Raw genomic sequence first — 24,263 nt, 5'->3', positions numbered from 1 at the left:
CCCAGTGGAATAAGAGAGGCAACATGGGAGACGGTAGAAAAAAGGCAACGTGAAGCAAAAAAACAATGTGAGGTCTGGAAACACAGATGTTGAGAGACACTTATACAGACTCGGGGGGTGTGCGCAGAAACTCCCTGCCAGATGTGGATGCACGCCACGTAATTTCACAAAAACTAACTCTACCCAGTCAGCGTGAACCGACGAGTAGCCGTCCACTCATGTGCTTCAAACTACATAATTTTCCCAAGCAGTGAAAACAAATTTAAGGGTAATGTCAGCACTTACAGTTTTGTCAGAAGTCGGTGACAGCACTGAAGAAAAATGGCATCATCATTATAGTTCTTGTCAAAACTGCTTTCATGCTTTCTCTGAATTGTTTTGAAAACTTCCAGCAAAGATTATTTTACAAGCAATGAGTCTTTTAAAAGCGTGTAATGATATACGCATATTGCTTGAAATTCAATTCCAATCAACTGTTAAAGGGATAGTTTACCAAATAATTTAAATTCTGTTATCATTTACTCAACCTCATGTCATTCTAAATGACTGTTTCATTGCACAAAAGGTTCTTTAGAAATTGAAATGTTCTTCACACTTAGAAAAACATGGTTCTTTTAAAGGAATAATTTCCTAAAATGAAAACATTTTGTTTTACAAGACATTGACTGATAGACTAGAGTCATTATGGATTACTGTGATGTTTTTTATCAGCTGTTTGGACTCTCATTCTAATGGAACTCATTAACTGCAGAACATCCTTTGATGAATTTCTCCAAATCTGTTCTGAGGAAGAAATAAACTCATCTACATATTGGATGGCCTGAGGGAGAGCACATTTTCAGCATATTTCTGGGTAAACTAGACCTTTAAGAACATATTTTAACTTATTCATAAAAGTTTGGGTTCAGAACAACACTGGATGCAAAGACATTTTTCACAATTAGAGCAAGATGGGGATGAGTAAATAACAGTATGTACATTTTCAGATGAACATACTAAATATCAATAACATAATATTAAATTGAAAAATGGCTGTCCATATATATAGGCTGGCTCCTCTATTGATGACAATGTAAAATAAATATTTTCTCTCATCTTGATGAGATTATTGAGCGCCCAAATGTCTGATGCAAAGCAACTGAGCGCTTTTTTCATGTTTAAGCCTGACTTAGTAAATAGATCATTTGAATGGATTGCAAAGGATTTGTAAAAGACGTTGAATCAGTATTGATTTTTTTCCAAAACAATCAGTGAAGAGTTTCGATGAAAATAGTCTAATTAAAAAGAATAAATAGAACATTTTATCACTTTGTGAGGAAGTTTCTTGAATCTGACTGGAATAGAATGATGTTTTTGTTGTGCGGTGCTTCACATGTGATGTCTGGGACATGTCCGAAGTCTGTGAGAGAGTGTGTGAATTTCAGTTTGCTGCACAATGAATGTGTGTCTGTGTGGCATTAAGATACATCTGCATCAGTTTAACCCATTGGGAGCGTTTCTCAGCAAGTAGCTCTGCTTTCAGCTCTGGGTCGGCACAAATCATCTGGACAGCCAGGAGCGTGAAATCTCTCCAGGCCTCTTTTCCAACAATCTCTGCCCTCTGCAGGCCTAGATAAACGTCTCTCCTTTAGTGTCTGCTGCATGATCTGCTCAGTATCCACTCTTTGGTGGCTGCACATTATTGATGTTGTTATGATTGTCTCTCTTGCAAGCATATCTGATCAGAGAGCTGGTCCTATCATCTAGTCTAAATGCTTCAGAGGACTAGCTCACCTGATGATACAGCACCTGTTGCAGATCTGATTTTCTGATTTGATTTTCTGATTATTCATTTTATATATATATATATATATATATATATATATATATATATATATATATATATATATATATATATATATATATAATGTTATCTTTATAGCTATTATAAAATAAAAATAAAAAAACTTTATTCAAACATGCCTAATATTAAAAAGCCTTTATTCAAACATGGCTGACTCTAGAAACATTAATAGAAGATAAAAATACAAAAACACTGCACTTTCAAATAAAACAAAAATGTTCATGTTTAAAATAAATGAATACCTGTCTATAATAAATATAAATCTTCTAGATTGCTTGTTTATGTTTCAAAAACAAATACTTTAATATTTTGTATTTGTTTGTTTGTAATAATAATAATAATAGTTACAAACAAACAATCACAAATTATAAACAAGTAATACAGATAATAAATATTTTATTTATTAAACAATTTGTATAGATAGATAGATAGATAGATAGATAGATAGATAGATAGATAATCTACACTAACCCAAAAGACAGGGTTCCATAGTACTATCAAACTCTGACACCTTGAGCTACGATGAGCACTGAGCAAAAACAATCAATTACATCCAAGCATTTAATCCTCTCATAATCCATGGTGTTAGTGTGGTATTAGTTCCCATAGTGGTGAAAAGACATCCCTGCTCCCCAGAGTCTCTTTCCTCTGACAGCATCTACTTCAGTTTCCCTGAAAACCTCACTGGAGACCAATGTGAGACTGTTTTTTTGGGTCAGTGGGTCAGAGGTTAAGCAGGAGGACATATGATGACACACTGGATTTAATTGGCAGTCTTGAAAATTGAAAGTGTTTGTAAGAAAAAAAATCCATCAAGACATTTTCATTCATTTCTTTGTGTAACCAAGTTAAAAATGCATTAAGATTAAAATCTCTTTTACAAGAGTGACCTGACCAAGAAAGAGGCATATATATCAAAACACAAACATAAAACAAAGATCACATCAAAAATGTAATAAAACAGATAACTTGTTAGATAGAAGTAGCTAAAAGCTCAAACTAATTTAATGATGGAAGAATGGTCAGCTTTAAAGGGTTACTCCACCCCAAAATGAAAGTTTGGTCATTAATCCCCATTATTGAATAAAGTCACTATTGTTTTTTTCTTTGCATACAAAAAAGTATTCTCATCGCTTCATAACGTTACAGTTCAACCAATTTACTTCGCAGTCAAGGGGACAGTCACAAGCCTCCCAGTTTTCATCCAAAATATCTTAAATTGTGTTCTGAAGATTAGGAAAGCTTTTATGGGTTTGGAATGACATGGGAATAAGTGATTCATGTCAAAATTTTCATTTTTGGATAGTTTTGTAAATTATTCAAAGCTGAAGATGTCTAAACCCTTTTGTTTTTCTAGATATGTGCCAACCCGATGGTAACTTGGCCTTATCATATAAAAAGTGCAGTGATGTGTTTGACAGCTAAAAACAGAGGTTGAGTTTTTTTTTTTACCATTATTTTTTTTATATATAATGTCCTGGGGCATTGATAGAAAGCACACCTCCATAGTACAATCATGGTAAAAAGGTTGCAGATACCAAATATTTACTTGCACTAAAAGAAAATAAAGATCTGTTTCTGTTTTATGTGTGTTTAAAACCAGCTTAAGTTGACATAGACTGAACTGAATAATATCAAATGTTGACTGTAAATAATTAAGAGCTTGTGAGGCTGATGAAGCACAGCAATAAACAGCAGTGTTGTCTACATAAAGATGGTACATAGCATTGAGAATATTATCACAAATATTGTTTCTATAGAGGGAAAACAAAAAGGGTCCCAGAACAGACCCCTGAGGGACACCTTTAGAGACTGACAAAACAATTGAAGTACAATCAAGCAAACACTGTGTTAGGACTGAAAGGTAGCTGGCAAATAGTGTTAATTTCATTAACGAGGACTATGTCGAAAAATGTTCGTTGAAGAGCTTTTTTCTCATGACTAAAACGAGACGAAGCAAGATGACTATAAGGTCAATAAATGATAAATAAGACTATATCAACATGCAATTTCAAAAATAGGAGACAAAATGTTGGCAACCAATGCGCACGTGCTTGCTCCTCATTGCGGAAGCACTGCCGACGATCTGAAAACACAGACAAACACGCGAGAGTTTAGCCGTCTAAATGAAAGTGTCATTTAGCCGGTCTGAGTTCTGTCATTAGATCTCACTATATTGTGACACTATTGTGCTATTATTGTGCATGTGCTAAAAATGCACTTACTCAACCTCTTTTGTTTTTTAAAGAAATATTGCAATTATAGAATTAGTTAAATTAGTGGGAATTTCAATGTTATTGTATTTTTTGTTTGTTTTAGAGGTTTTCATAAAGTAGATGATCATTACAATTATTATTTTGGGAATTTTTTTTTTTTTTTTACCAGTATAACCATTATACAGAATGCCGAAAATGTGAAAATTAATATTTAATTGACTAAAAACCTGACTAAAATACTCATACATTTCATTGAATTAACACAAACAGGACAAGTTTGTCTAAATATGATAACTAAAATGTATATTTACATTACATTTAATCATTTAGAGAACAATAGAAGCAGTCAGGTCAACAAGAGAACAACAACAGTATACAAGTGCCATGACAAGTCTAAGTTAGTCTAGTATAGAACGCATAGCCAGGTATATATATTTATATATATATATATATATATATATATATATATATATATATATATATATATATATATATATTATTTTTTATATTTTTTTAATGAAAAAGACAAGAAAAGGAAAAGTACTGGTGTTAGTAGGTTAAGTGCAGGCGAAAAAGATGAGTCTTTAGATGTTTCTTGAAAATTAGTAAAGACTCAGCTGTACGAATTGAGATTGGGAGGTCATTCCACCAGCTGGGCACAGTCCAGGAAAAGGTCAGTGAGAGTGATTTTGAATTTCTTTGGGATGGCACCACAAGGCGTTGTTCACTTGCAGAGCGCAAACTTCTGGAGGGCACATAAGATTTAACTAGTGAGTTTAGGTAAGTTGGAGGCGTGCCAGTGGTCGTCGTGTAGCCAAGCATCAGTACCTTGAATTTGATGCGAGCGGCTACTGGTAGCCAGTGTAACCTGATGAGGAGAGGAGTAACATGAGCTTTTTTTGGCTCATTGAAGACAACCCTCGCTGCTGCATTCTGGATCATTTGCAGAGGCTTGACAGTACATGCAGGAAGGCCCGCCAGGAGAGCATTTAGTCCAGTCTGGAGAGAACAAGAGCTTGGACAAGAAGTTGGGTTGCTTGCTCTGACAGGAAGGGTCTAATCTTTCTAATGTTGTATAAGGCAAACCTGCAGGACCGGGTCGTTGTAACAATGTGCTCAGTGAAGTTTAATTGATGATCCATCACAACTCCTAGGTTTCTGGCTGTCCTCGAAGGAGTAATGGTTGATGAACCCAGCTGTATAGAGAAGTTGTGATGAATCAATGAGTTAGCTGGAATCACCAGGAGTTCAGTCTTTGTAAGGTTAAGCTGAAGGTGATGGTCATTCATCCAGCTAGAAATGTCACTCAGACAGGCTGAAATGCGAGCAGCTACCGTCGGGTCATCTGGCTGGAATGAGAAGTAGAGTTGGGTGTCATCAGCGTAGCAGTGATAAGAAAAGCCATGCTTCTGAATGACAGATCCTAATGACGTCATGTAGAAGGAAAAGAGAAGTGGTCCAAGTACTGAGCCTTGAGGAACCCCAGTAGCAAGGTGGTGTGACTTTGAAACATCACCCCTCCAAGACACACTGAAGGATCTGTCAGTGAGAGGTAGGACTTAACCCACAGGAGAGCAGTTCCAGAGATGCCCATCTTTCTGAGGGTGAACAGGAGAATCCGGTGATTAACAGTGTCAAAAGCAGCAGACAGGTCCAGTAAGATGAGTACCGAGGATTTTGAAGCTGCTCTTGCTAGTCGCAGGGCTTCAGTAACCGAGAGCAGAGCAGTCTCAGTTGAGTGGCCACTTTTGAAGCCAGATTGGTTGCTGTCCAGGAGGTTGTTCTGTCTAAGTAACATAGAAAGCTGGTTGAACACAGCTCGCTCAAGTGTCTTTGCAATGAATGGAAGAAGGGATACCGGTCTTTAGTTTTCAAGAAGCGCTGGATTTAGAAATGGTTTCTTGAGCAGTGGGCTTACCCGAGCCTGCTTGAATGCTAAGGGAAATGTTCCAGAGTGAAGAGAGGAGTTGATAATGTGAGTAAGTGAAGGTATGACTGAAGAAGAGATCGCTTGAAGGAGGTGAGTGGGGATAGGATCAAGTGGACAAGTAGTAGGATGATTGGACAGGAGAATTTTGGACGCGTCCATCTCCGAGAGTGGGGAGAAGGAGGATAAAGAGTGTGCATCGGTCATTGTGAAGTTGTGCTTCACAATGTATTTCATGTCACTTTCACTTTTTTTTTTTCAGTGCTTCGCATGAGTAAGTTAATGTCAAGTTTTCATTGACTAAAACTTTTCTTCTACAAAAACTAGACTATAATACTTTAGATATTCTTGGACTAAAACTAGACTAAATTGTTGAGACTTTTAGTCAACTAAAACTCAACTAAAACTAAATAGGAAAAGGCTGATTAAATATGTGAAGACTATCAAGGACATTTTAGCCTGGGTCTAAGACTAAGACGAAAATGGTCTGAGGATCATCCAATTTTTTTTAGACCATAAATGTTATTGCTAAGCATGTATCCATTAATCTCTTCTATTAATATTAACTATGTACCAAACTAAAGACCCTGAGAAAAATCAAGTCAATTCAGCTGTGAGCCAGAAGGCTAAAATATGGCAACAATATGGTGCTGCTCCTGAAAGGAAGAAATACACAGCATGGTATTTTTTCCTCATGAATTGTCTGCAACATGACCCTCCCTTCAACCAGTGCTTCGCATGTTTCAATCGGGACCAATGATATGCATGCATGCTAAACTGATGTCACATACACTCATTATCATTCAACTGTTGGCACATAAGAATCAGCCGGACTTACAGTGTATATAATCTATTCCTTTTAAAATGAAATTTAGACAGGACTATGACGGTGTCATAACAATTTGCAAATGAATGACTGCATGCACAAATGCACATACCTAAATGTGGCCTATTGGTTAAAGAGTTTGACTCCTAACCCAGGGGTTGTGGGTTTGAGTCTTGGGCCGGCAATACCACAACTTAGGTGCCCTTGAGCAAGGCACTGAACTGCTCCCTGGGTGCCGCAGCATAAATGGATGCCCACTACTCTGTGTGTGTGTATGTGCACACTTTGGATGGGTTAAATGCAGAGCACGAATTCTGAGAATGGGTCACCATACTTGGCTGTATATCATGTCACTTTCACTTTTTTTTTCAAACACAATGTCACAGTGCATGTGCATGTACATCAATGGTCTTTAAATGCTGATTTTAAAATATGTTAATGCAATTAGTTGCTCCGTGTGTTTTTTTTTTTTTTTTTTTTTTTTTTTTTTTTTGTCTGTGGTACCATACAGTTCTCTTTGCTTTCAGTTTCATTATTTAATTTTTTTTATTTCTTTTTTTCTTTTTTAATCATATACTCTATAAATTCTTCAATATTCAAAATAGAGCACATTGTTGTTATCTCAACTGTTTGTTTCTCTCAGTATCTCTCCCAGGCAGGATGCCTTAAGACAGAGGAACTGAAGGGCATTACCACACTGCATTAATCAGCCCAACTTACCAGTCCACACACACACACACTGCTAATGAACTGGTGAGCGATGTTTATTAGGAATCACTAACCAGCCAGGCAGATCAGTAACAGATGCCTTCTGGCTTATGAGCAAGTGGTGGAGTCCCACTGACCACTGCTCTGATTCCAGCATATGAAAGACTGAAATGTCAAAGTCTTCTCTGATCTCTTAACCAGACAGTGCACCTCTCTATACTACACCTATAAATGCACAGGGAAGCATTCACTTATTTCTGTAAATTTTTTCCATATTTATACACATTCTAGTATGGGATAAAAGAATACAAAATAAAACTGTAACTTCTGTTAAGGGTTATTACTAATTTATTTAAATTAATTAGATTAGATTTCAGATGGAAAGCAACCGTCCTTGGCAAACTTTAGCTTTAGTTTAAATGAATGAATTAATTAATTAATGAAATAGATAGATAAAGAGACAGACAAACAGATAGATATCACTATAAATAAATAAATAATGCAGAAAGTAAGCAATCTCTAATCTCTAAAAATAAGCAAATAAAATAGTATTAGATATAAATACATTTCACATAAAAAAAATAATGATTATAAAAGACATGTCTGAAAAACATGTTTGTCAGCATTCTAACAAATCACCTTATTAAAATAACTTACTTTAATTTTTTTTTTTTTTTTTTTTTTTTGGCCAGTTGAAGACAGGGAAAACATTCAGGAAACCTGTTTGGAAGTAGTGATTTGTATTTCATTTTGTTTACCGATGCAGAAATTACATACTTCACCCAATTTTAATGAAGAAAATAGTGTTGACATGACAAAGTTAGGGATCCGTATACAATTATAATGATCATGTTTGTTTGCATGTGGACTCCTTATGCCTGTGTTTAGAGTAACGTAAGGGATCGAAGATGAGCATGAAAGGAAATCATGATGAGCTCAATACCCCAAATGTCAGAATCTGCTTTAAATTACACTGGGAGCAATATCAGTCCATGCTGCTTCTCCCTGCGCTGGGTTCACGACTTCCTTCCAAAACATGGCCAAGTGAGGAGAAAAGAGCGGGCAGAAATCATTAAAGTTCGCGTTTGACATATGGTACATGGCAGTTATGCTAATTCACTTTTGGCAGCCCCTTTGCCTCTCTATCCTTTTTGAGGAATGTTTGGTTAAGGCATAGATGGAAATCTAATGGGCGATTGTGGAACAAATGAAGTTTGAATACTGGATTAAATGGAAGTTGTTGTTTGTGTTTGTCTGAGTCAGTGGCATTACGGTCTTTGACTTTTGGACAGTAAGCTACTGCCAGCACCATGAGAATTAAAAGTAACCATTCAAAAGACAGTAATTAATATTATTTTTTAATGTGTTTGAAATAAGTATCTTATGCTCACCAAGACTGCATTTAATTAATAAGGGAAAATATGGTCAAAACTGTAACACTGTGAAATGTTATTACAATTTATATATTTTAAAATTTACTAAATTCTTGGGATGGGAAAGCTGTATTTTCAGCATCATTACTCCAGTCACATGATCCTTCATATTTTGTGCATGTGTCACATTTCTTATTATTATCAATGCTGAAAACAGTGATGCTTCTTCATATTTTTTGTAAAACTGATATTTTTTATTTTATTTTATTTAATTTTTTTGTCTGAATTTGCTATATGTGTGTGTGTGTGTGTGTGTGTGTGTGTATTTACTGTCACTTTTGATCAACTTAATGTGACTGCTAAATAAAAGTATTAATAAAAATAAATACATTTAAATCTTACTCACTACAAATTTTGGAAAAATAGTGTACGGTATATTTAAAGTTGAACTGAATAATGTCTGAGATGCTCAAACAAACGTTTCAAAAGCATCAGGGGTCACAATGTTTATACACAAGTTAAATGACTTATAGTTGTTTCTGCATGTTATCGAAAGTAAATTATCAGAAGAAGAAAAAATGCACAAATCACTTTAAATTTGACGATCCCTTTTTTTTTACAACATGGATATTGTATGATAAAAATATGTTTTGTGTGTGTGGTTTTCAAAAGCAATAGCAACAAGTAAGACAAACATACTCAAAAATAATTAGGTGCAATAACAGATGTTTCACCCCTTAGAACCCAATGGAAATGTATGTTGTCTCATTAAAAAGGCAGGGTGCATCTTTGCAACACATGTAAAAAACATGTGAATAGACTGATTCAGATCACTGTCTTATCCTAATTCATTTGTCAGGACTCAACTGATGTAAATATTATCATTGCACCCCTCAACCCCATCTGTCTGTCTCTTGTGCACTCGTTCTCAATTTCTACATCCCGTATTCACATGCACTATCCACATGCCCTGTACTCGAGATTGGCAGGCTCAATTGCATGCACATGCTTATGAGTCAACTTTGCTTAATTTGAGGACCCCTGAGTGTCAAGCCTTGCTACAGGATCATGATCCCAAATCAGACTTAGCAAATGTCTTCATCCTCTACCCCAAGACAAACAAATTGTCTATATGAAAACCAAAAAGTACTTCACAGGCACATCTGCTCACAGAGAGTCACTCAATTATGGAGTGCAACTTTTTAACAAAAAAAATAAATAAAATGAAACCCAACAGGCATAAGAGAATAATAAGTGTGGTGAAATTTGTGTTAGGCAGGCTAAGGAAAATAAGATATCATGTCTTTCTGTCGGCCTTATGTCTACCCCGCAGATTCAAACCCAAATGCCTCATGTCCATGCAACCTCCAAAAGAAAGTCTGCCAGAGTCAGGTTCAGCCAAAGTTCACATTTACAACCACTAAACAGCTCTCGCTTTCTCACTTTCCTTATCTATTGTCTATCTATCTATCTATCTATCTATCTAGAGCTGAATCATCATGAAAATGAATAGGAGAGTAAAAACTATTTTACCATGCTACACTCTTTACCATGGTAACAGCAAGGGACTTCTCGAAGAGTGAGATTCAATCTCAAAGCTCATCTCAAGTCAATGTTCTGCTATGCAAACTCACTACTGAGAAAGCTGCTTGCCTGAACCTCTGTTGCCCAATCCCTGGAACATGCTTTCAATTTTCTTAAATCAAATATGGCATTAAAAGCGACATATCAGTGTCCATATTGATACTATTAAAGGGCAAAGTGAAGAGTAACTTTAATATATGCTGAGGTCTGTCTAAGGATAGATCAGGTCACTTTCTCTTTTCTGTTATACATTACCAAGATAGATACACTATGTTAGATGACAGTTCAAATATACCATGGTAATAACTTACAATTCAGCATCCCAACATCTGCACACTTGCATTCTCAGAATTGTCCGTTCAAAGTTGAGGCTAAATTCCACACCAGAGCTGTTTTTTATAGAAAGCTTGTTCATTTGTCTCAGGGCAAGTAGCAGTGTGTATTTAAGGGACCATAGGGATTAAAAGATTCAAATAGAATCAAAGTGACTTCCTGTCATTCAGTTCATGCATTTTGACCATGCACATCATCTGGTTTCTATGGCTCGTTTTTTGTGGTATTTTGGTGTTGATGGCACAGTAGCAACAAGCATAAAGACATATCACCCCAAAAATGTAAATCTGCTATCATAATTTACTCACCTTCAAGTTGTTCTAAATAACATTTATTAACTTTTTCTTCTTCTTCTTCTTCTTTTTTTTTTTTTTTTTTTTTTTGAAATCCTGGATGCTTTTTCAAAAGGCAAAGGCAATACATATCAAGCTTGTTTTAAAACAAATGTTTGGAAGTTTTGAGAGCCTTATCAGACAGGCCGACCAACTCAGTTTCACAGAAAAATGGAACAATTTTATGAGGTTGTGATTTTATGAATTTGTACAAACTGTATGAAAACATGATTTTTGGAAAAAAATGTGCATATGAAGGTATATCCCTTAACATAACCATCAGTGCGATGATCATAAAAGTTAGCAACTAATTCACCAAAACGTATAACTAAATTGAATTGCCTTGAGATTGTGTTGGACTGACTGTTTAATTCTGCACATGAAATGAATGAATGACAAACAAACAAGGGACTAGCAATGCCAAAGCCATGGCTTCGTTTCCCAGGGACAGCAAGAACTGATAACATGCACCTTGAAAGCAATGTAAGTCGCTTTTCATACAAGTGTCTGCCAAATAAAATAATTAAAAAAAAAACTGTATGCATGAAGTTTTTCCAAATACGTCCCTCTTGTATTTTTATCTGTCTGCGTGGCTTTGTTTTCTCAGGGACTGCAAGTCAGGAAAAATAAGTATATTCTTTCAGTCCCAAAGCTTATATCTTCTGACTCATACAGCACAATGAGGAAGATCTGGCTTCTATAAAGACATTGTATAAGATTACGGCTAAATCAGTCTTGTGGCTTTTCATGGGAAAAACTTGAAGTATTAAAACTCTCTCAGATATGAGTGGGCACAGCAGGTTCGGGGGCAGAGAAACACGAAGTGAAACATAATACAAGTATCAACCATTCTCCAAATAATAATGTACTGTCAGCATGGAATGATAACATGATAACTCAAGGAGGCTTCAATATAGCTTCCTGAGGAGCACGACCCAAGCATTGCTCAGAAATCTTTAATTCGTCAGCTGCACGTCATTTAATAAGGAAAAAATGAAACTTTGGGTACACTGTTGCACATATGGTTTAGAATATGTCAGACTCTGGTGTTCGGAGCATTCTTTTGTATAATATGGAAGATGGAAAGAATTATTGAACGTTTCAAGTAATGAAGAACTTTGCTGCCACTGTTGGTTTAAGTGAAATCAATTTTACAGCTAGTGGGGTTCCAATTGGATGTAAATTCCATCAATCACATGCTGCCACCAGATTTTCATTAAATCGAGTTTCACAACAAAGAACTGGTGCAAATTCTGTGCCTGAACATAAATGAGGGAGGTGCATATATTTAGTCTAGCTCTCGAGGACTTTCAAAAACAGGATCAAAAGCCAGACAAAGAAGCCAAAGTCAACAATTAAGCATCTTCTTGATCAATATGTCATAACTGTTTATCGAGTTTGGGAGTCAGACTTGGGTCAAATTGAATCTGGCATGGCACTGAATGCGTAGATTTGCTGGACGGGTGATGAAAGGTATCGCGTGTGGCCTGCGTGCAATATGTGGCTGTCTTCTGATGTGTGGAAAGCTGTCGAAGAAAAGATTCATAAGCAATGGCTGCTCCCAAGATATGTTTGGCCTGAAATGTATTCCTTGGATCGATCAGAGCACTTGACCAGTAGCAGGTTTGACTTCCCTAAACCAAAACTGTGAAATGTTTAAGTGGGCCAACATTTATTTTAAATAATTAACAATTCAATATATGACTGCAATGAATGCTTTGGCAGCATCCTTCTTGTTTCTTCTTTTCTTCTTTCGTATGTTTTTATTTAATTAAATTAATAAATGCATGGCTGAATAAACAAATGAAATAAATAAATAAATAAATAAATAAGTGTATGTCATGACTCAACAAACAAATAAATGAACAAATACATTTACATTTACATTTAATCATTTAACAGTCGCTTTGGATAAAATCTTACAAATGAGAACAATAAAAGTAGTCAGGTCAACAAGAGAACAACAACAGTATACAAGTGCCATGACAAGTCTCAGTTAGTCTAGTATATATATATATATATATATTTTTTTTTTTAATGAAAAAACAAGAAAAGGAAAAGTGCTAGTATTAGTTGGGTAAGTGCAGGCAGTCTTTAGATGTTTCTTGAAAATGAGTAAAGACTGTACGAATTGAGATTGGGAGGTCATTCCACCAGCTGGGCACAGTCCAAGAAAAGGTCCTTGAGAGAGAATTTGAACTTCTTTGGGATGGCACCACTAGGCGTCGTTCACTTGCAGAGCACAAACTTCTGGAGGGCACATAGGATTTAACCAGTGAGTTTAGGTATGTTGTTGCCTTGCCAGTGGTCGTCTTGTAGGCAAGCATCAGTACCTTAAATTTGATGCGAGCGGCTACTGGTAGCCAGTGTAACCTGATGAGGAGAGGAGTAACATGAGCTTTTTTTGGCTCATTGAAAACATCCCTTGCTGCTGCATTCTATAGAGCATTACAATAGTTCAGTCTGGAGAGAACAAGAGCTTGGACAAGAAGTTGGGTTGCTTGCTCTGACAGGAAGGATCTAATCTTCCTAATGTTGTATAAGGCAAACCTGCAGGACCGGGTCGTTGTAGCAATGTGGTCTGTGAAGCTTAACTGAAGATCCATCACAACTCCTAGGTTTCTGGCTGTCCTCGAAGGAGTTATGGTTGAGGAACCCAGCTGTATAGAGAAGTTGTGATGAAGCAATGGGTTAGCTGGAATCACCAGGGGTTCTGTGTTCGTAAGGTTAAGCTGAAGGTGATGGTCATTCATCCAGCTAGAAATGTCACTCAGACAGGCTGAAATGTGAGCAACTACCATCGGGTAATCTGGCTGGAATGAGAAGTAGAGTTGGGTGTCATCAGCGTAGCAGTGATAAGAAAAGCCATGCTTCTAAATGACAGATCCTAATGACGTCATGTAGAAGGAAAAGAGAAGTGGTCCAAGTACTGAGCCTTGAGGAACCCCAGTAGCAAGGTGTTGTGAAACATCACCCCTCCAAGACACTCTGAAGGATCTGTCAGAGTGGTAGGACTTAACCCAGAGGAGTGTGGTTCCAGAGATGCCCATTTTTCTGAGGGTGGACAGGAGAATCTGGTTATACATAAATGTTATGGCTCAACAATCAAATTTGTGTTATTCCTAAACAAACAAACAACTTATGAATGAATAAATAAATGTTTTTATTTAATGAATAAAAAAACATATAAACGTATAAACTGACAGATAGATGGATGGATGAATGGATGGATAGATAGATAGATAGATAGATAGATAGATAGATAGATAGATAGATAGATAGATAGATAGATAGATAGATAGATAGATAGATAGACCATAAACAATAGAAAAGTGTGCTGACAACACTAATGTGTCTCTGAAATATTAAATTAATTAAGTGAACCATTATCCAAAACTATTCTTTTTCTGGCAAGACTGCAGCGACCGTAAGACGTACAGAACATAAAGAGGCTCTTCTCTAAAGTCATAAGTCAAAATGATCTCAGTGTGGAGCCAAGTAAGGCTTAGTTTTACCTGCTCCCAGAGACGTTCATTAGACGTGGATGTGGGGGTTCCTTTGCTTTGAGGATCATTAATCAAAGCTCCCACAGACATACTGGAGATCCGATCCTCACTGTGGACACTGCACTACAGCTGGGAATAATCATCTTCCTGGATCATTTTTAGTGTTTGAGTACCAGGATTCTGAGAGATTGGGTGACACTAGATATCTTCTCCCTTCCTTGCTCAGAAACAGAGGTCTGCATGTAGATACCCAGATATTAAAGATTTATGCTGTCTGTCTGTTGAGGTGTCTTGAGAATGTGACTAAAATACTTGTACCCTTAAATTCAACTTAAACATGTATAAGTGTGGTGTTCACTGTTTTTTTTCTTTTATTTTTAGAATGTCTTGTTTGAAATGAGAATTCCTGATTTGAGTTGAGGTAAGAAATGGGATTTGGGATTGAAATTCATCTTAAAAACAAGAAAACAAAATTAACTATTGAAGGTTGGTTTGAGCAAATTATTCTAACTACACTTATGTAACCACACAGACAGGTAGTTCAAAAACTTTTTGGGGACACTATATGAGCAAAATGAAAGTGTATTCTACTACATTGTGTATATCCTCTTTGTCTTTAAAGTGCATGTCAAATATTTCCCAATAAGCGCATCCTGCTGAAACTATGATTTTTATTGAGCCTATGTGCTTCTTTCAGATCTCCCACATTTTCTGTTTCGGTTTAGCAACATTATTATAGAGGACGGCTTTGGTTAAGGCACCTCAGTGTTGAGCTGGAGAACTGTTTTGGAGTATGCTTGGTATCCCTGTCCCCAGAGTCGAAAGGTTTTCCTGGCTCTGGGAGTCATAAGGAGTGTACTTTCACATCTGCAAAACTTAAAGGCTCAGCGGCCGGCCAAAAATAAAGTTAAGGAGCTGGGCCCCCAGCATTTAAGAGAATCAGCTGCAACACAAATGTGAGACTTCTCTCTCTTGGTACAGTGAAAAATCTACATATTCATTAGTTGAATGGTCTCTGCGCTGAAACTGGGTATTTTAACATCTAGAATAAACATTCATATGTCAGCAACGTTAGTGGGAACAAAGCGAAGTTACATGACTCTCGGTGCATTCATTGCCTGTATTACGTGATGTGAATGTGCTACAGAGAACAGTCTGAAAATGCCAAAAGACCTAATTATTTTCACATGAAAGTCCTGAGCACAACCCTTTGGCTCACCCTGTTGCTTTCACAATGTCAACTGTGTTGCAAAAATGAATATAAATTTAACTCCTACATCACTTTGTGGTCATTCTATCCAGTAAAGGTCACCTGTGATTCATACTGTTATGGATATGTTTAGTGTAAATTTGTGTGTTTATATCGGCTATTATCACTGAGCTGTATCATTGCATTGTGGTTTCATGAACTATATAGTATAAAAAAGTAAACACTGACTTCTGACAAGATCAATATGAGTTACATAATAATTATATAAAAAGGTAGGCGATCTTCAAACACTTATATTCAAAAATGTATGATTAATCCAAGTATCCTGACATTTTTCTATCATGTTTTCCACTAAAATACTTATAATAAGAAATGTTTCTTGAGCAAAATAAAAATAAAAAGCCTATCAGAGTGACTTCTGAGAGGTCATATGACACTGAAGACTGGAGTAATGACTGCTAAAAAAAATTACCTTTAATAAAAAAAACATTAATTAATCTGAAACGAGAACATATGTGTACTCATCCTGAGGGAGGCATAATTCTTTACCACTCTCATTTCAGGATCTTTGCAACCTTTGCATAAAGTCAATAATAAAATATAATGTAATTATGCTATTGCAATGCTCCTCCTGTCTCTCTCCTGCACCCCATCTCTCTATTTCTCCTGCACCCCATCTCTCTATTTGAATAATGAATTATACTCGCTTTAAATTGGCAGGTCTGTGCCTTGGAAAAGTAAAAAGCTATTATCCAGTTGTCAGTTCTTCCCTTTACGACTCAGGAAAGATGAAGGAACTCTGCTTACACAACACACACACACACACACACACACACACACACACAAAAGTAGCCAGTGCAAGAGTGTGTTTCAAACTATCATGCAAAATGGAATTAGCTTTTTGTAATGATGGTGAGTAATTAAATAATCAGTTTTTGCTTTTACATTGATAATTGATCTATTTATCTATCCACAGAATGTCTTTTTATATGTTTGGTGTGTTTTCCATGTATGTATTTAACTTTGATAATAACGTCAAATGTTTCTTGAGCAACACAACAGTATATGAAAACAACTTAGGATCATGTATAAGAATAATCATGTGACACAGAACTGCACGATTCAGTTTTGCCATAACAGGAATAAATTACATTTTGTACCTAATATTTATGTTTCTATATGTATCTAATATTTTTACTGCATTTTTAATCAAATAAATGCAGCCTTGGTGAACATAAGAGACTTAGTTGTATATATCAGAATTTGCATGCTATGTGTGAAAAAAATAAATAAATAGTATTCATTATAATACAATTTTAACTAACTGTTTTTATGTATTGCAAAGCAGGATGCTTTTTGTATGTTTAGCTTCTCTATATTACAGTTTTTAAAATTTCTAAGACACTAAAAGTGGTACTTGAGGCCCACTCATTCCTAATCTGTAAGTCTGCAAAACTACAAGCTCATTGCGTGCTTTAAACTCAGTTTGCTATTGTAAAACAAACTTTCTGCTCTAAACATGGTTCTCTACATTACACACATCTTTTGTTTCATTTAAACACTGCCATTTAAATGCCACACTCATTTACTGATGACCTACAGCCAATGATCATGTGTGAAAACACTTATCCATAATTTGTTCACTTTGCAATCAAAACTCTGTTTACCCCCTTACATTTCTGTTTAAAAATGACTAAATTACACACACACATATACATACACTGAATATGCATACAAGCCAAGTCAGAAGGTCAGCTTTATTTCTAAAACGTTTTATCCAATCCAATATAAATAATATAATAATATATTATGCTGTAAAACAACAAATCAATATTGTCATCATACAGCTCAAGTTAGTTCAGTATTGATTCAGTTCAGTTGCATAACTGTGTAAAAAATTAATCAGTTGTACATACATACTATATGTACAGAGTATATGTCCATATGCATGCATGTGTGAGTGCTATGCCAAACTCCTGTGCACTCTGATAAAGCAAAAGATCCACAAGAGTAGTATTTTAATTTTTTTTTTTTTTTTTTTTTTTACATCTGTGTGTAGTTTGGCTTATATGTGCCTATTTTATGTTTGTGTGTAGCGTTACTCTGCAAAAATAAAATTAGAATAGTTAAAATAGGTTTGTATTAAGTGTTTGCTTTTTGCAAGATATGTGTGGTGTTTTGCATGTTATGTGTGTGTTTTGTGGTTTTAAAATTTTAGAGTTTTATGAAATGGAGCCATATAGTTTTAAAAACTGCGTTAACATTTAAAAGAAAAACTGTAATCAAAGCCATTTAACTGGACATTAACAATTAAAATAAATTAAAGGATGCTTAAAAAATGATAATAACAATAATTAAAAGTAAATGAAAAAGAGAGAAAGACTAATTCATCAACCATGTTCTCCTTTGTGTCTTTTCTTATGCATTTTAGGAGAAACATTTCACACAAAGCTGACTGGTGGTGAACTCCATCAGGACTCTTAAGCTATGGAAAATCTATTCTAAGTCTACAGACAGCAACATAATCTGCCTGCATGTTTATTAGCGATGTAAAACATCTCAGATTGTGTATGACTCCATCTAGCTATCAACAGGGTGCAATAACTCCATGTTTGGATGTTATCCAAGCATGTTATGTCAAGTTAGAACCACAAAACATTGATCAGTTTCAAATATCATCTCCCATTCTTCACAATTAACAAACAGCCTGGAGGACCATCACATGTGTAGATATTTGTATAATCAATATAGGGTACTGGAGTTTTTTATTTATTTATTTATTTTAATCTAAAATCAGAATAAATAAATAAATAAAACAAGAAGGAATTCAAAGGCAAATCAGTTTTGAGCAGTAGCGTAAAAGTACCTCCAATGAAATATCATAGCAATGTATACTTTAGAGACATGTGCCTTCAAAAAGATGTCAAAAGGTCAGTGTCCTCTCAGAAATGCAGTCTGTTTGGCAATATGTTCAAAAAACATGCTGAAAGTCTGTTTCCTCCTGAGTATTGCTCACTCTTGGAGATATCCTGGCGAACAGCCAGTGTTCTGCTTAGCATTCTACACTGCTGGTGGGTGGAAAATTGTCCCAATCTGCTTGTCCCCTCTGTTACCAATACAACAGATCAATAACTTCTCCTCTGTGACAGCGTGCAGACTTTGCATGGGGAGGGGGGGGGGGGGGGGCTAGGGGGGGATGGGGGGGGGGGGTAATCACTGCTGGTAACCAAAGATAAAACAATGCGCCACAGGAAGCTGTATAGTTTTGAAAAGCATTCCCTATAACTATAATCCAATTCAAATGTTTTGCTCTGACAGAAGGTACTATTTAGTGGTGTTTGCTTAGGCAAGGATCACTATTGTTCTTACTTGGGGATAAGAATTGATGGTGCTTAATGCATCCCACAATATTTGTGTTACAAAAATGAATGATACATCAAATTGGGAAATGATTTAAAAGAGGTGTGAAGTCTCTTTTCTAAGAGATCTGGCTTAAATTGTTGCCTTGTTGATGATAAAACGATAAGACAAATCCCACAGATGTACAATGAAAAGAGGACTCCAAGCTATATCTAACAGACCAGTGTTGAGCTTTTTGTTACTTGGTCCAGGTAGCAACCACCCGAACATCCTATCAACACCCTAGCAACCACAAAGAAAACCTTAGCAACCACAATGCAACACCCTAGCAAAAACCTAGAACACTGTAGCAACCACATAATAACACTGTAGCAATCACACAGAAACACTTAGTTACCACATAGCAACACTCTACCCTAGCAACCAACCAACAGAACACTCTAGCAATGACTTAGAAACAACCTACTAACATTATCAATACCTTAGTAATTACCTAGAACACTGTAATAACTGCATAGCAACACTTTAGCAATCATATAGCAACCCTTAACCACACAACAACACCCTAGTAAAGACAAGAACACCCTAGCAATGCCCTAGCAACTACCTTGAACACTCTAACAACCATATAAAGTCACCCTAGAAACTGCCAGAACACCCTATTAACCACCTCAAACACCTTTTCAACACCACAGAATTTACATAGGAACATCTAAGTAACCACATAGCAACACCTAATTAACTGCATAACAACACCATAGTAACAACCAGAACACCTTAGCAATGCCCTAGAAACAGCCCAGATCTTTAGAACCCTGAACTTTAGCAACTGTATAGTAACTCCCTATTGACCACCCAGAACATTGTAAGAACAACATAACAGGGTTGCAACCACCTAGAACAATGTGCCAACCACATTCCACCATAGCAACTGCCAAACGCCCCAGCAACCACCTAGAACACCCTAGCAACTGCACAGCTACACCCTAGCAACCACACAGAGCATCATAGTGAACACACAACAACTCCCCAACCACACAGAAGACTGTAGCAACCACATGTCACCAACCTATCAACCAACTGAACACCCTAGCAACACCCTAGCAACCATCAAGAACAAACACTAGCAATGCCAAGGTCCTGTGTTTGATTCCCGGGAAATGCATGAAGTGATAAAGTTAATACTGTCTTGAATGCATTAGTGCAATTGAAGGATAAGCGTCTGCTAAATGCTTAAATGCACAGGCAAACAGTGCTCCAATTTTCTTCACAAAGCGAGAAATCTAGTTTCTCATTTTTATGCTAATTTCTCTCTGACTTTTGTAAATTTGAATGAACAAATAATGCATAGAATTGACTAAGTAACTCAAGGTCTACAACTTACTACACAGCAGCCTACTGCAATCTATAAAAAAAGCGAGACACAGACTGCAAAATATGGCTTGATAATAAGGAGCCTCTTTCCAGCGAATAAAAGACCTAAACAAAAACGTGCCTCATTACAATACACTGCAAAGCTGGCACTCCATACAATCCAATTACAACATGCAAATGATGCTGGACTGTTTGAAAGGGGCCTCAGATAGGCCCTACCTTTATCGTTAGACACACACACACACACAAACTGCCTCTCAGAATAATACACACACACATTCTCCTTCACAGCCACTTTCTCAGTTTCTCTTTCCACACACACTCACACACACACACACACATACTAATACACTCTCCCCGCTGCCATTATTGACACACTCCCGTGGCCTAGGTTGTGTTAGCCAGGTGGTGAGAACAGGTGTTGAGTGAGTGTTGCCATTTGAATGCCACTGTGCACTTGGCTCGCCACCAGTCAGCTGGAATGGTAAAGCTGTTCTTCCCATGTTCGCATCTCTCCGCCTTATTGGCTGATTAGGAGGGAGAACGTTTGGCGCCGTGTTTGTGTCATCTGCAACAGTAACTCCTCCTCAACCTCCCATGCGATACTTTTGTTTCGTTTAAGGGTTCGCTTCTCTGCCATGCATGGCCAGGCAAGCTACTGACATGGGATAGCAGACCACCTATGCCTTAGTGATGCTACAGTGAAGGGTAATTTATACAAACAACGGCGGATCCAAGAAGTCAGAGTGAAAACAAAGTAGGAGACAGAAAAGGAAAATGACTTCTAAATGAGGAAGAATGAGAATTTATAAACTAGAGAGAGAGAAATGGGTTAGAAACATATGGGAGAGAAAAATGTTATGAATAAAAATGATTTCACATGCTGTTTGTGCATTGTTTCTATTGTTTATTTATTTTTTTATTTCAGACAACTCTCCCAACCACGTCATGCTATTTTTCATTTTGCCAAACAATGTGAGAAATAAATTTTTATTACGGCAAAGATAGGAGTAGCATTTTTGCATCTTTTTCATCTAGTGGTTGAGGAGTTGAGGTGCCTCTCTAAAATGCCAAAACTATGAACATTTAGATATATAGCACTTTAATAATACAAGTACAACATGCTATTACTTAATGCTTTTTAGGACATTCTTTTTGGAATGGTTCTTCTATGCATTGTTGTGAAAACCCCATTTTGGAATCTTTGTTAGTGTAATAATTTTAATGTTTCTATGTAATTGTATTCCTGAAGTGTTATCAGTGCTCTTTAATGTTTTCATGTTATCTCACATAAGCATTTAACATCCCAAAATCTAGTTCCATCCCACTCTAATTCTAAGACTGGATTGAGTTGATTAACCATTTGAAATTACCCTTTCATGTTTTACTGGTTCCAGTGTGAATGACACAAAAAGGAAATCAAATTTGACTGACAGATCCTTCCTCACCCTGAATAGTTCTCAGATATATTATCCAGCTAGATTCCCCCCGTGCCCCACCCCCTACATTATCATGAGCCGTCCCATCTTTATCTGCATATTCCTTCCCATCTATGCAAATAGAAACCCCATTTATTCGCTTAATGGGGGTATTAATTTGATATCAGCCTCTTTAATACAGCACAAACAGTGTATGGCTGAGATGAATGAGTGTAAGTGAAGTACACCACAGCATCAGCATACAAATGTCATCGAGGCCTTAGATGATTTAGTGTTTTTTATTTGGGTAATTATTCAGCTATTTTATTACCTTGTGTGTGTTTATTTTATTTTATAATAAAGTCTATTTAGTTTTTAGTTATTAGATTTATTTAGATTACGAAATGTCATCATGCATGGTTATTGATTATCTCCCCCAAAATAGAGTGTGTGGGAACAAGCTTAAAATTTCTTAAAAATGTAAAGCTATGATTGCAGCTATGCCGCAAAATGTCACGTATTTTCCAAATGCCCAATAAAAATTTTCACTATTTGCCAATCATTCCAACTTCTGATATCCATGAGCTCATCTGGAGTTTAATTGAAATACATGAGGGGATGAGCAGACACATTCAAAGCAACTGGAGCCATTGAGATGGCATTTGATTAATACGATTCTTGACCCTTAGTAATTATGTCCTTTACAATAGACTGGTGACACCTATTAACCACAGTAATCACTTTTGCTGGTGTGGTGTGTCGGAGGAGCTCGACATATGGCCACCTTATTGAAATAGATGCTCCGAATGGAAGAGAAGGGAAGCAAGGGTCCTCACATTAATGTTTCCTCATTCATGAAGTCCCAAAGGAGAAATATCGGACAATATGTACAATTATTTAGCCTTCTGTGAGCTTCATGGGAAACCAGAGGGCTTTTTTTCCCCCCGCTGCATACTATTTGTAGTGCTGATGACATTCCCTTTGCATCGATTTTAAAAGACAGGAAATGACATCGCTAACCTTGGGACACACTTAAAAGGATAGTGTCTCTTTGAGACTGCGAGGCAAAAGTTGAGGGATAGTTTGAGGACAAGAAAAATGGAACAAACAACAAACCATAGCTGAAAAACATATTTGCTTGGAATGTTGAGACAGTGTTGAATTTTAATCATCTATAGTTTGTTGTTTTATTAACTCAGTCTGGTCTGGATTTATTTGGCATGGCTTTACAAATGCAATTTCTCTCACACATTCTCATTTTATTTTTAAAAGCAGAGAGTAGCAGAAAGAAGATAAAGATTCTTGGCATCTATGGTTCCACAGAGAACTTTTAAAGGGGGGGTGAAATGCTATTTCATGCATACTGAGTTTTTTATACTGTTAAAGAGTTAGATTCCCATGCTAAATATGGACAAAGTTAAAAAAATTAAGTTGTACGTTTGAAGAGTATTCCGGTTTGTCACAAGTTTCATAAAGTTTTTTTCGAGTATGGGTCTGTGTGACAATAGATGGAGCGGAATTTCCTTATATGGGTCCTAATGGCACTTCTGCCGGAAGAGCGCGCGCTCCCATAGAGCAGAGCAAAGCAGAGACATTCACTGACCAGAGCGAGAGATAGAGCGAAATGTCACAAAAGAAGTGTGTTTTTGGTTGCGAGGGCAAAGAAAAAAAAAAAAAAAACATTAAGGGACCAGTGGATGGAGTTTATTTTTACAGAGCATCAAAGGAGTTGTGCAAGTGTTTTTGTTTGTTCCCTGCATTTCGAAGATGCTTGTTTTACAAACAAGGCCCAGTTTGACGCCGGATTTGCGTATCGTTTATTTCTTAAGGATGATGCAATCCCAATGAAAAAGGGTCACGATCGTGTGTTGGAACCGCAGGCGGTGAGTAAAACTGCTTCAAATATCTCTGTGTTGTTAACTTAACTATCAGCGCGTAAGCACATCAAGTAAATCTTGTACACCTTTAAAAAAAAAAAAAAAAAAAAAAGACGACATGAAGTGGAAACCGCTAAGCAAATATATACAGTTTCAATACATACCACATAGAGACGTCATTGCTGATGCTGCTCTTGTTCAATTTTAGCCTCTGGATCTGATTCTGGATCATAAATATACGCTGAATCTGACTGTTAGCCATGGTTTGTTTTGGATGATGTTTTTTTTTCCTCACGTTAACGACACAACTCTCAAACGCTCTCAACGCAAAAGCCTACTCGCGCTCATGACTCTTTAGCTCCACCCACACGTCACG

This window comes from Carassius gibelio, chromosome A1 (assembly GCF_023724105.1).
Source record: "Carassius gibelio isolate Cgi1373 ecotype wild population from Czech Republic chromosome A1, carGib1.2-hapl.c, whole genome shotgun sequence".
NCBI lineage: Eukaryota > Metazoa > Chordata > Actinopteri > Cypriniformes > Cyprinidae > Carassius > Carassius gibelio.
The sequence above is the reverse complement of the archived record's forward strand: the minus strand, read 5'-3'. Positions refer to the sequence as shown.